The 13,210-nt window shown below is 42.7% G+C and overlaps 1 protein-coding gene across 1 annotated transcript in view; it reads right to left on the bottom strand.

Moving 5' to 3' along the window:
• The window catches only part of dtna (dystrobrevin, alpha), a 437,687-nt gene extending 429,775 nt beyond the window's left edge, over positions 1 to 7,912 (bottom strand). The window contains exon 1 of the mRNA XM_068031788.1: positions 7,684 to 7,912. The gene's annotated coding sequence lies outside the window, so the exon portion shown is untranslated. The remainder of the gene's footprint in view (positions 1 to 7,683) is intronic.
• Positions 7,913 to 13,210: the final 5,298 nt, after the last annotated feature.

Here is a 13,210-nt window from a genome sequence, read left to right as displayed (position 1 = left end):
GGGGAGATAACATCCTCTGTAAGCATGATTGAAATTCCCACATGGTATGTTGCCTAACTGGTGCCAGGGTGAGGGACATCTCGAACTGGTTTGAAAGGATATTGGAGACAGAGGGGGAGGATCCAGTCATTGTGATCCATGAGGCTGACCCTCAAGGCATCTATTAATGCACTGCTAGCTGCAGTCCTGAAAACCACCCTGCCACCTTCATCGATTTGTGCACATGCACCCCCAGGCCCCTCTGCTCCTGCACCCCTTTTAGAATTGCATCCTTTATTTTATATTCACTCTATCATTCAAAGAACAAAGAAACAAAGAAAATTACAGCACAGGAACAGGCCCTTTGGCCCTCGAAGCCTGCGACGATCCAGATCCTCCATCTAAACCTGTCGCCTATTTTCTAAGGGTCTGTATCTCTTTGCTTCCTGCCCATTCATGTATCTGTCTAGATACATCTTAAAAGACGCTATCGTGCCCGCGTCTACCACCTCCGTTGGCAACGCGTTCCAGGCACCCACCACCCTCTGCGTAAAGAACTTTCCACGCATATCCCCCCTAAACTTTTCCCCTCTCACTATGAACTCGTGACCCCTAGTAATTGAATCTCCCACTCTGGGAAAAAGCTTCTTGCTATCCACCCTGTCTATACCTCTCATGATTTTGTACACCTCAATCAGGTCCCCCCTCAACCTCCGTCTTTCTAATGAAAATAATCCTAATCTACTCAACCTCTCTTCATAGCGAGCACCCTCCATATCAGGCAACATCCTGGTGAACCTCCTCTGCACCCTCTCCAAAGCATCTACATCCTTTTGGTAATGTGGCGACCAGAACTGCACGCAGTATTCCAAATGTGGCCGAACCAAAGTCTTATACAACTGTAACATGACCTGCCAACCCTTGTACTCAATACCCCGTCCGATGAAGGAAAGCATGCCGTATGCCTTCTTGACCACTCTATTGACCTGCGTTGCCACCTTCAGGGAACAATGGACCTGAACACCCAAATCTCTCTACACATCAATTTTCCCCAGGACTTTTCCATTTATTGTATAGTTCACTCTTGAATTGGATCTTCCAAAATGCATCACCTCGCATTTGCCCTGATTGAACTCCATCTGCCATTTATCTGCCCAAATCTCCAATCTATCTATACTCTGCTGTATTCTCAGACAGTCCCCTTCACTATCCGCTACTCCACCAATTTTAGTATCGTCTGCAAACTTGCTAATCAGACCACCGATACTTTCCTCCAAATCATTTATGTATATCACAAACAACAGTGGTCCCAGCACGGATCCCTGTGGAACACCACTGGTCACACGTCTCCATTTTGAGAAACTCCCTTCCACTGCTACTCTCTGTCTCCTGTCGCCCAGCCAGTTCTTTATCCATCTAGCTAGTACACCCTGGACCCCATGCGACTTCACTTTCTCCATCAGCCTACCATGGGGAACCTTATCAAACGCCTTACTGAAGTCCATGTATATGACATCTACAGCCCTTCCCTCATCAATCAACTTTGTCACTTCCTCAAAGAATTCTATTAAGTTGGTAAGACATGACCTTCCCTGCACAAAACCATGTTGCCTATCACTGATAAGTCCATTTTCTTTCAAATGGGAATAGATCCTATCCCTCAGTATCTTCGCCAGCAGCTTCCCTACCACTGACGTCAGGCTCACCGGTCTATAATTACCTGGATTTTCCCTGCTACCCTTCTTAAACAAGGGAACAACATTAGCAATTCTCCAGTCCTCCGGGACCTCACCCGTGTTTAAGGATGCTGCAAAGATATCCGTTAAGGCCCCAGCTATTTCCTCTCTCGCTTCCCTCAGTAACCTGGGATAGATCCCATCCGGACCTGGCGACTTGTCCACCTTAATGCCTTTTAGAATACCCAACACTTCCTCCCTCCTTATGCCGACTTGACCTAGAGTAATCAAACATCTGTCCCTAACCTCAACATCCGTCATGTCCCTCTCCTCGGTGAATACCGATGCACAGTACTCGTTTAGAATCTCACCCATTTTCTCTGACTCCACGCATAACTTTCCTCCTTTGTCTTTGAGTGGGCCAATCCTTTCTCTAGTTACCCTCTTGCTCCTTATATATGAATAAAAGGCTTTGGGATTTTCCTTAACCCTGTTTTCTAAAGCTATTTCATGACCCCTTTTAGCCCTCTTAATTCCTCGTTTCAGATTGGTCCTACATTCCCGATATTCTTTCAAAGCTTCGTCTTTCTTCAGCCTCCTCGACCTTATGTATGCTTCCTTTTTCCTCTTAGCTAGTCTCACAATTTCACCTGTCATCCATGGTTCCCTAATCTTGCCATTTCTATCCCTCATTTTCACAGGAACATGTCTCTCCTGCACGCTAATATTCCTTCAGGATGTGCATGAGAAACTGTGCCTTTATCTACCTTGGAAACTTTGTGAGGTCATTTAACCTCAATGGTGGGAAAGCTTTTTGAAAAGATAATCAAAGTTAACAATCACTTGGACAAATGTGGATTAATTAAGGAAAGCCAGCATAGATTTGTTAAAAGCAAATTGTGTTTATCTAACTTGATTGAGTTTTTTGATGAGTTAACAGAGAGGATAATGCGGTTGATGTGGTATACATGGACTTCCACAAAAAATTTGATAAAGTGCCACATAATAGGCTTGCCAGCAAAGTTGAAGCCCATGGAATAAAAGGGACAATGGTAGCATGGATACAAGTTAGGCTGAGTGACGGGAAAGAGAGAGTACGGGTGAACAGTTGTTTTTTGACTGGCAGAAGGTGTTTAGTCGGGTTCCCCAGCAGTCGGTACTAAGACCAGTGCTTTTCTTGATCCACGTTAATGACCTAGACTTGGGTGTGCAGGGCACAATTTCAAAATTTGCAGATGACACATAACTTGGAAGTATTGTGAGTTGTGAGGAGGATAGTGATAGACTTCAAGAGGACATAGACAGGCTGGTGAAATGGACACGTGGCAGATGAAATTTCATGCAGAGAAGTATGAAGTGATACATTTTGGTAGGAAGAAGGAAGAGAGGCAATATAAAATCAAGGATGCATTTCTAAAATGGGTGCAGGAGCAGAGGGACCTGGGGGTGCATGTGCACAAATCATTGAAGGTGGCAGGGCAGATTGAGAAAGTGGTTAATCAGACACATGGGATTCTGGGCTTTATAAATAGAGGCATAAAATGCAAAATCAAGGATGTTTTCATGAACCTTTAGAAAACACTGGTTCAGCCTAAACTGGAGTATTGTATCCAATTTTAGGAAGGATATGAAAGCATTAGAGAGGGTGCAGAAAAGATTTACAAGAATGATTCCAGGGATGAGGGAACTTCAGTTACGAGAAGCTGAGGCTGTTCTCCTTAGATGAAGGTTGAGAGGAGATTTGATAGAGGTGTTCAAAATCATGAGGGGTCTGGACAGCGTAGATAGGGAGAAACTGTTCCCATTGGAGGAAGGGTCGAGAACTGGAGGGCACTGATTTAAGGTGAATGGTAAAAGAATCAAAGGCAACATGAGTTAAAACTATTTTATGCAGCAATTGGTTAGGATCTGGAATGCATTGCCTGAGAGTGTGGTGGAGGTACATTCAATTGTGGTTTTCAAAAGAGAATTGGATAATTATCTGAAGAGAAAAAAATTGCAGAGCTACAGGGAAAGGGCAGGGGATTGGGACTAGGGGAGTTGCTCTTGCAGAGAGCCGACACAGACACACAAAGGACCGAAAGGCCTCATTCTGTGCTGTAACCATTCTATGATTCTAGGATTAGACCTCTTCATGCACTATGTAGTAGCTATAAATGCACTCGCATACATATTGAGGATCACTTCAGCGGGTTTGTGGTAGGATCATGTGGGTGAGCATAAATTGCACCCCACCACTAATTTGCCATTCAAAGTAATATCTAGCCCAATGACTCTTATACCACTTGGAGACTTAATGAAATTCAGCTCAGAAATTATCCAAGAATCACTGCCATGACAAATTTACATAAAACCAAGAGGGTTTCTTCAGACTTCATGCTGAAATACTAACATAAAAGCAGCATTGACTTGGCTGACTATTTTATAGGTAATTACCAATAATTTTATAAAGTCCAAGTTAATTAAATGCACCTGAAGTTTTAACCTTGCCTCTAATTGGAGAGCAGAATTGTTAAGACCTGATCACATTATCCAAATACTATTAAAATTGTCATTCCATCATGTATATTATGCATTGTAACAGAATTTAAAAAAAATCTGCAGCATAAACACCACTGCTGGAGTCTCACTGATTACATTTTGCATGAAGAAAGATTTAATTTGAGTTAAATTGTATTTTCAGGTAGTCTTTCTGCCTGTGCCACGACTGAAATATTTTTGTGATTTACTGAGTATGATTGGCACTACCTTGATACATTAGCTTGATAGTCAAACCATGCTATGTAATTGAAGCAGCAGTTTCTGGGGGATGGGCATATTTGCACTGCTAAGTGACATGGTGTAGGAATGATGCACTGCAAGTGGCGTACGTAGGCATGAAATTCAATTGCGAGGAATCACCAGTGAGTCATCCCATAATTCTTCAGTGATGTAATCACCACCACATTTCTACAGAATATGCTGTATTCAGTATTCTACTGCAGATTGCTGTAGCTACAGGAGATGCATATACATCAGTTATATAGACAGCTGTCTGCAGCCAAGTGTTAAATGTGTTTTTGGAAATACAGACAATGAAGTGACAATGACAAGGAGAATATAAATAGATGAAGCACAGGGTCATTCTGCAAAGTAATTTCAGATCTACCATAAGTGAAGTGGGCTGACCCAAAATCTGTTTTATGTTTTATACTTCATTCAAATTATAAAGAATTAAAAAATAAGGTTTGCATCCTTCAATTAATGATTAATATATGTCTGTAATTTTAGCTTTGAAAGATTAAAGAGGAAAAAGGGCTTTAAAAACTTGCATTTTCCCTTGAAAATACTATAATATTTAAACCTTTTAAAGTATCTGAACAGCTGCTAAATCCAACATGATTTAAAATGTGTCCTTATAACAGGTTTAAAAAATAAATGAACAAAACTAAAATTCTACAGAATTTTTTAAGTAAAAGCTTATAGATTCTCCATTGAAACTTTTCTGAAACTAAAAATCATGGGAAAAGATTTTCTCAGCATAGAATCATAAAAGTTTACAGCACCAGAAAAGATCGTTGGCCCATGAAGTCTGTGCTGATATTTGTCTCCACACAGGCCAACTAATCTAACTCACTCTACTGCTCATTTGCTCTTCTCTTTAATATTCCTCTTTATCAATTCACTTTTAAAAGAATTTATGGACTCTGCTTCAGCAACAATTTGTGGGAGAGAATTCTACATTTAATCATCCCCAGTGTGAAGAATGTTTTCTAGACTCTCCTTTAATTTTTCTGAAGTTGTGGCTTCTTGTTACCACCTCTTGTTACACCAGCAGAGAAAATTATGATCATTCTCATTATCACTAGAGTAAATCTTCAAGTTTCATGTAGCCACACTGTACTATCTTTTCAAATATAATCATTGAAGCCAACGTTAGAGCTACAACGCACAGGTACTTTAGCCAAGTTTCTCCAGTCACTACAAACAAGATCAAATTAAAGCTGCTTTGCCATTTTAGACAATACCCAACCATTGTTTTTTTTTAACAACTACAGTCTAAGATTTGGCAACATGTGACAGAATGCATTTACTGCCCAAATAGATTCCATGAAGAAATGTTGTTATATAATCTTGCTTTCATCTCTGGATTTACAACACATGTTGACACTGTATGCTCAATTTGACTAGTAGAGAACATTCAGTATCACCAGACTAGAAAAATTGACAGAAGCAATACAATACAAAGTTTTTTATACTAGTCTACAGAAAAGTTACTTTATTAAATGTATCTATTGTGTAATTTCTACGCGCAGCAGGCTTCAGTAAATCAGAGGCAACTATTACATTGAAGTACTGCAGTATGTACAGTTCAAGGTCTATCACTTTTAGAACAGATTTTGCCCAAGGACAGGAACCAGAAATGTTTAATATGCTCTGAAGGAATATTTGTGAATCAAATTTTGCAGTAGTGAGAATTATTTATAAAAAGTCATTAACTTGATTGTACTATTGGCTAATTGTAGAAACAAAATAATTTTCATACAGTAATTAACACTTAATGATTCACACAGGATACTTTGCATTTACTTTTAAAACTCCATTTATGTACTTTTCACAGCAAAAATATTTAAAAAGAGACACTATCAGTGAAATGGGTGGCCTGTGAAAAGTGAAATAGTGCTTTTGTATGCTGAGTTGCTGTGTATGTAGCACATTAAAAGGGTCATGCGTGCTATAGATATCACTGAAACTTCTGATTGAACTCTAGCCAGTCACAGAGTGATACTGCGTCACCAGAAAAATGAGCAAGAAGTGTGAACATGAACTTTTTTAACACGAGGTTACACCAATATGGGAAATGCATAGACATACAGTAGCATGAATTTCACACTTCCAAACACCCACCACAGGTTATCAAACTGGGGTCCCCAGATCCATTACTTCTGCAGAGGGAATCCCATAGAGACCCTGAGGTCATCAGATTTCTGGCTCACTATTTTTCTGTACTTGGTGTCTTGTTACCACATTATTTCCATTGCTGTATTCTAATAAATAAAGGTCTTCTTCCATTATAACACTGTTTTTGTGGAATGGGGTGGGGGACATAGTAGTGGCTGACAACTCCATCTTTCAGAAGTTACAAGGAATCCCAGGAATGTGTCAATACTTGTACGGGTTCCCGACACAAAAAAAGTTTGAAAACTGCTTGTGTATTTCAGGCAAAACAGTGAAATTGAAGTCCCGTACTTTTCAGTGACCCCCCCCCCCCCTCCACCCCCGAAGATCTGCCTGCACATGCAAATCATGAACATGTATGAAAGAATACATTACTGGATTATTTTAAATGTGCAGCAGCTTGGCCTTCAACAAATCCCACAGCTAACTTTGAATTTGTATCAGAAAGCAGTGGACATTGCAATTTTCCTTTACACAACACAAATGCGAAAACACAGACACATAACACTGTCGACATTTCCAAACATACCAACAGAATTTGAGTTTTACAGGTACAGTATGACCCTCTAACCAGGCAGCTCTAACCACTGGGTTAATCTTCACAACGTATTGGTTCAAAATCTTGATTAGTTTGGAGCTAGATGTCAGCAGCCTCCAGTAGACCTTGGCATGTTCTCTAGTTTCCCTGTGTGACACTGCACAAGCAGAGCTGGCCTAGGCGCATTCCCCACTAACATTACATCACTGACCGCGTTTGATTAAAATCTGCACCGCAACAGGCTGAAGAGGAACCCGGATTGACATAAATTCCCGCTGCAGTGGACTGCAAAGCCCACCCGGGGCTTTTGCTGCAATAAAACATAAGAATGCTTGACTCACATAGAAAAAAAATAAACTGAAATCCTTGAGTCAGGTTATAGTCCACATACACTTGTATAAAAACGGACAGTCAGTCGCACAGACTGAAACTTAATGAGATATTGCATTATTATCGAATAATTTAAACATATCACTACCTAAGCGATATAGTTTATGAAGGTCATTTACACGCTTGAAATACATTCTTTAAAAAATAGCCATACACACTCACCAAATATATAATCGGAAAAGCTCTGCGGCAATGGGGGTCTTTCACACATCCTTCCCTTCAGTTTTCATTTTCACAATCCATTTAAAGATGTATGTATGTATGTTTTTTTTTCTTTGAAATGTTTATTACTTTCCTCTTCACGTCGGCGCGGAATGGGGAAGGGAAGAAGAAAAGCCGAGTCTCTGCGTCGTGCAGCTGAGTGCAAGTTAATCAGCGCATCCTCCAGCTGTGAGCCGCCGATTCCTGCACGCGGCACGCGCTTCCCAGGCTCAGAGCGAGCGGATACATGACAGTGTGTGGATGGCAGAGCGGCTCCGCTGCCAGCAGCAGCAGCCAGCAGCCAGATCCTGTACCTCCAGATCACTGCCACTTATTGCTGGCAGTGTAACTGCAGTACAAGTCCTGCCAAGGCTTCCCTCCAGTGAATAGCTGCCGGGGGGCGGGGGCAGGCTGGCGGCGAGACATTTACTGTCCATTTTCATCAGTATAAGTTCCCCGGTGTTTATAGCTGAACGTTCCTCCAGGATACTTTTGGACGTGTCCTTCACGGTCTACGAGGCGAAGTCTTCACATAACTTTAAAAGGGTTATTGTAAAGGTATTCAGCGATGGAGAGAAATTAACGTTTATTCAATGAAATGGCGCAGAGTTTGCAAACTGTCCACAAAGTGCAGAAAGGCTGGCCGAGAACAAGTTGCAGGACTGCGGGAGAACGGAAAGTTCAGCAGCGCTTCTCTTTTCTTGAACAAAACCAGGCAAAAACATTTCCCCGTGCCAGTTTCTGTCCCCCTGCAGTGAACTACGATTATTATAGACAGTGAGTGAGCAGCATCTTCCAAACTTAAGGTGAACATCACCTACTGAATGTAAAATTGAGGAGGAATGAAAAAGAGAAGAAAGGAGGGAATGAGAAAATGAAAAGAAACATAGAAAAAAAGCAGGAATGTAAGATAATAGAGGCAAATGGGATAGTCAAGGGAGAGTCAAAACATTGCCCAGGATAATAGTTCACACATAACATATCAGCTTGAAAGATATTTTTTTGGGATGGGTTTATTCATACGAGTCCAACAGGAAGAGGGAGTAGCTGCCAGGAGCTAACACCTGGAAAGGTAGTCGCAGATTTAATTGGCAACTCGACTGCCCAATTCCTAGACGCAAAGACCTGAGGTCGAATCTATAGTTTTCTTTCCAGTTGAACAACAGTCTGCAGAAACATAGAATAGAAGACAGAGTGGGTGGGAATTCTTTTCCTAAATTTAACAGTGATTGGCTTCAGAGATTTGCTCGTCAATAAAGCGAGTTTAATATAACCCACAGGGATAGTATGTCATGCCGTGTTGTTTTCTATTTTTTGAAGTGTGTTGTGAAATAAATTGAAAATTCAGTATAAACATTATTCTGTTGGGTCATATATATCACAGGGATGAAGGGTCTGCCTACGGGAAAGACTGGTGATGCTGAACCCATGGGAATATATGATACACATACAAAATTTATAACATCTTCACAGCTAGTAAATTGCTTTTGAAGTGTAGTCATCAGGCAGACATAACAGTCAATTTGCGCAAAGCAAGCTCCCACAAACCGATGGCAGAAATTACTATTTTTGATTGAAAGGTAAGTATTGGTCATGACATCAGGAGAATTTTCCCACTCTTTCTCAACTAGTGCAATGGCATCATTTGTCTCCACCTGAACAAGCAAATGGTGCATATCTAATCTGAAAGGTGAGGTCTCCGGCAGTGCTGCACTGAAGTGTCAGTTTACATTATACAAACATACAAAAATGATAGGCAGGAAATAACCAACTGCTCCCTCAAGCCTGGTGCACACTCATGGTACCTGGACCATCATGACTGAATGCTTCCTACACCCTAGCAGCCATGTAATCTCCAACAGTCTTGCAATCCTTATCCAACACCATGCATACTATTACCATCTGATTGCCTTCCTCAGTTATGGGGCTTTCTCTCACTTCGCTATAAATAAAACCACCAACTCTAAATTCATACCAGAAACAATTTATCCAACAACTCAATTCTATCTGTGTTGAATATTTAACAGGTATAATTAAGAACCACCCTTCTGACATCCCTTAGTGTTTGTCTTGTATGATTATTTATCTATAGTAGTGCTCCTGCAAGTTGTATTCCCAATGGCTGCTGCTTGCGATGTGGAAGGTTGCTGACTTATTAAAGACACTTCAGATTGCCATGGTGGTGATCAATAGCAGCTCGAGGCCTTGAAGACCTGGGTGCAGACTGCAGCATCTCAGTGTGGGCCAGGGCAGTCTGGTCCAGCTAGCTCTGTAGTACTAACAAAGTGCACTGGCAGAGTGGGCAGTGGGAAAACAAGTATCCTGTCATCCTGAGAGAGTCAAGACCACTCTCCTGGGACTGGGCCTTACCACTGCTATGGATGTGCATGAGAACAGAGTGCAGCAATGTTGTGACGCTCCGGAACCCTCTTTCAACACTGGCCCCTGAAACAAGACGGCAGCTGTCTGAGTTTCTATTGCAGCAATCCAAATTGCTATGGAATTTCACATGCTGGCTGGGACCAGGTAAATAGGCACATGAATTGTGATCCCCACCCTATGCTGTGCTGAATCTGTCACTGTTTTGGGGCTTAAGGATACAGGATGACATTTTTTTAATTATTCGTTCATGGAATGTGAGCATTGCTGCTAAGGCCAGCATTTGTTGCCCATCCCTAATTAGCCTTAAGAAAGTGGTAGTGAGCTGTCTTCTTGACCTGCTGCAGAACATGTGGTGTAGATATACCCACAATGCTGTCAGGGAGGAAGTTCCAGGATTTTGACCCAGGAACAGTAAAGGGAGGATTGTACATGACTTAGAGGGGAACTTGTAGGTGGTGGTGTTCCCATGGTGCCCTTGTCCTTTTTGGTGGTAGAGATGGCAGGTTTGGAAGGTGCTGTCGAAGAAGCGTTGGTGAGTTGCTGCAGTGCATCTTGTAGATGCTTTATACTGCTGCCACTGTGCGCCAATGGTGGAGAGAATGAATGCTTATGGTGGTGGATGGGGTACCGATCAGGTGGGCTGCTTTGTTCTGGATGGTGTTGAGCTTCTTAAGTGTTGTTGGAGCTGCACTGATCTAGGCAAGTGGTGGACATGCTTTAGGGAGTCAGGTGGTGAGGTACTCAAAAATATTCCCAGCCTCTGGTCTGCTCTTGTAGCCACAGTATTCATATGGCTGGTCCAGTTAAGTTTCTGGTCAGTGGTAAGCCCCAGGACGTTGATAGGGGGGGATTCAGGGATGGTAATGCCGTTGAACATCAAGGGAAGATGGTTAAATTCTCTGTTGGAGATGATCATTGCCTGGTACTTGTGTGGCATGTATGCTATTTGCCACTTATCAGTCCAAGCCTGAATGTTGTCCAGGTTTTGCTAATTGAGGAAAAGGACTGCTTCATTATCTGAGGAATTGCGAATGGTACTGAACACTTTGCAATCATCAGCGAACATCCCTACTTCTGACCTTATGATGGAGGGTAGATCATCGAAGAAGCAGCTGAAGATGGTTGGGCTGAGGACACTAACCTGAGGAATTCCTGCAGCATTGTCCTGAGGCTTAGATGATTGGCCTCCAGCAAGCACACCCATTTTCCATTGTGGTAGGTATGACTTCAGCCAGTGGACAGTTTTCCTCTGATTCCCATTGATTTAAATTTTACTGTGGCTCCTTGATGCCACACTCAGTCAAATGCTGCTTTGGCGTCAAGAGCAGTCAATCTCTGGAGCCAGGTGACCCTGGCGGAACCTAAATTGAGCATCGATGAGCAGGTTGTTGCTGAGTAAATGCCACTTGATGGAATGTGTCATCAACAGTGCTATCACTTTGCTGATAATTGAGAGTAGATTGACGGGGCAGTACTTGGCTGGATTGAATTTATCATGCTTTTTGTGGACATGACATACCTGAGTGATTTTCCACATTGCCGGGTAGATGCCAGTGATACAGCTAGACTGGAACAGCTTAGCTAGGGGTACAGCTAGGTCTATAGCACAAGTTTTCAGTACTACAGCCAGGATGTCGTCCGGACCCATAGCCTTTTCTGTACCAGTTCCTTCGGTCATTTCTTGATATCTTGTGGAGTGAATTGAATTGGCTGAAGACTGGCACCTGTGATGCTGGGGACCTCAGGAGGAGGCCGAGATGGATCATATAGTCGGCACTTCTGGCAGAAGTTGGTTACAAATGCTTCAGTCTTGTCTTTTGCACTGAAGTGCTGGGCTTTGCCATCACTGGGGATGGGGATGTTTGTGGAGCCTCCTCCTCCAGTTAGTTGTTTAATTGTCCACCACCATTCACAACTGGATGTGGCAGTACTGTAGAGCTTTGATCTGATCCATTTGTTGTGGGATTTCTTAGCTCTGCCTATTGCATGCTTCTTCTGCTGTTTAGTATGCATGTAGTCCTTTATTATAGCTTCAACAGGTTGGCACCTCATCTTTAAGTATGCCTGGTGCTGCACCTGGCATGCTCACCTGCATACTTCATTGAATGGCACAGTTGGTTCACTGGCTTGATGGTAAGGTAGATGGAGGGATATGCCAGGCCATGAATTACAGATTATGGTTGAATACAATTCTGCTGCTGCTGATGGCCCACAGCGCCTCATAGATGCCCAATTTTGAGCTGCTAGATCTGTTCTGATTCTATCCCATTTAGCACGGTGGTAATGCCACACACCACTATGGAAGATGTCCTCAGCGTGAAGGCAGGACTTGATCTCCTCAACACTGTGCTGTGGTCACTCCTACCAATGCTGTCATGGACAGATGCATCTGTGGAAGACAGATAGATTGGTGAGGATGATGTCAAGTTGGTTCTCTCACCACCTGCTGCAGGCCCAGTCTGGCACATATGTCCTTCAGGATTCTGCCAGCTTGGTCAGTAGGGGTGCTACTGAGTCTCTGTTCATGATGGCCATTAAAGTCCCCACCCACAGTACATTCTGTGCCCTTGCTACCCTCAGTGCTTCTTCCTAGTGGTGTTCAACATGGAGGAATTCTGTTTCATCAGCTGACGGGAAGGCAGTAGGTGATAATCAGCAGGAGGTTTCCTTGCCTATGTTTGACCTGATGCCATGAGACTTCATTAGGTCTGAAGTCCATGTTGTTGACACCCAGAGCCACTTCTGATAGTACACCACTGTGGCACCACCCCGAGTGAGGGGAAATTTAGGAAGTTAAAGAGAAAGGATAAGGCAATAGTACAGGGTAGTGATGTGGGTAATGATAACCACAGTGTGATAGAAATGCCGCGAACAACAGATGCCCCTCTACGTTGCTATCATTGATCTCACCAAAGCCTTTGACCTCGTCAGCAGACGTGGTCTCTTCAGATTACTAGAAAAGATCGGATGCCCACCAAAGCTACTAAGTATCATCACCTCATTCCATGGCAATATGAAAGGCACAATTCAGCATAGTGGCGCCTCATCAGACCCCTTTCCTATCCTGAGTGGCGTGAAATAGGGCTGTGTTCTCGCACCTACACTG

Source organism: Heterodontus francisci, chromosome 5 (assembly GCF_036365525.1).
Source record: "Heterodontus francisci isolate sHetFra1 chromosome 5, sHetFra1.hap1, whole genome shotgun sequence".
Taxonomy (NCBI): domain Eukaryota; kingdom Metazoa; phylum Chordata; class Chondrichthyes; order Heterodontiformes; family Heterodontidae; genus Heterodontus; species Heterodontus francisci.
Note: the sequence above shows the minus strand (reverse complement) of the source record. Positions and strands in the feature narration are given on the sequence as shown.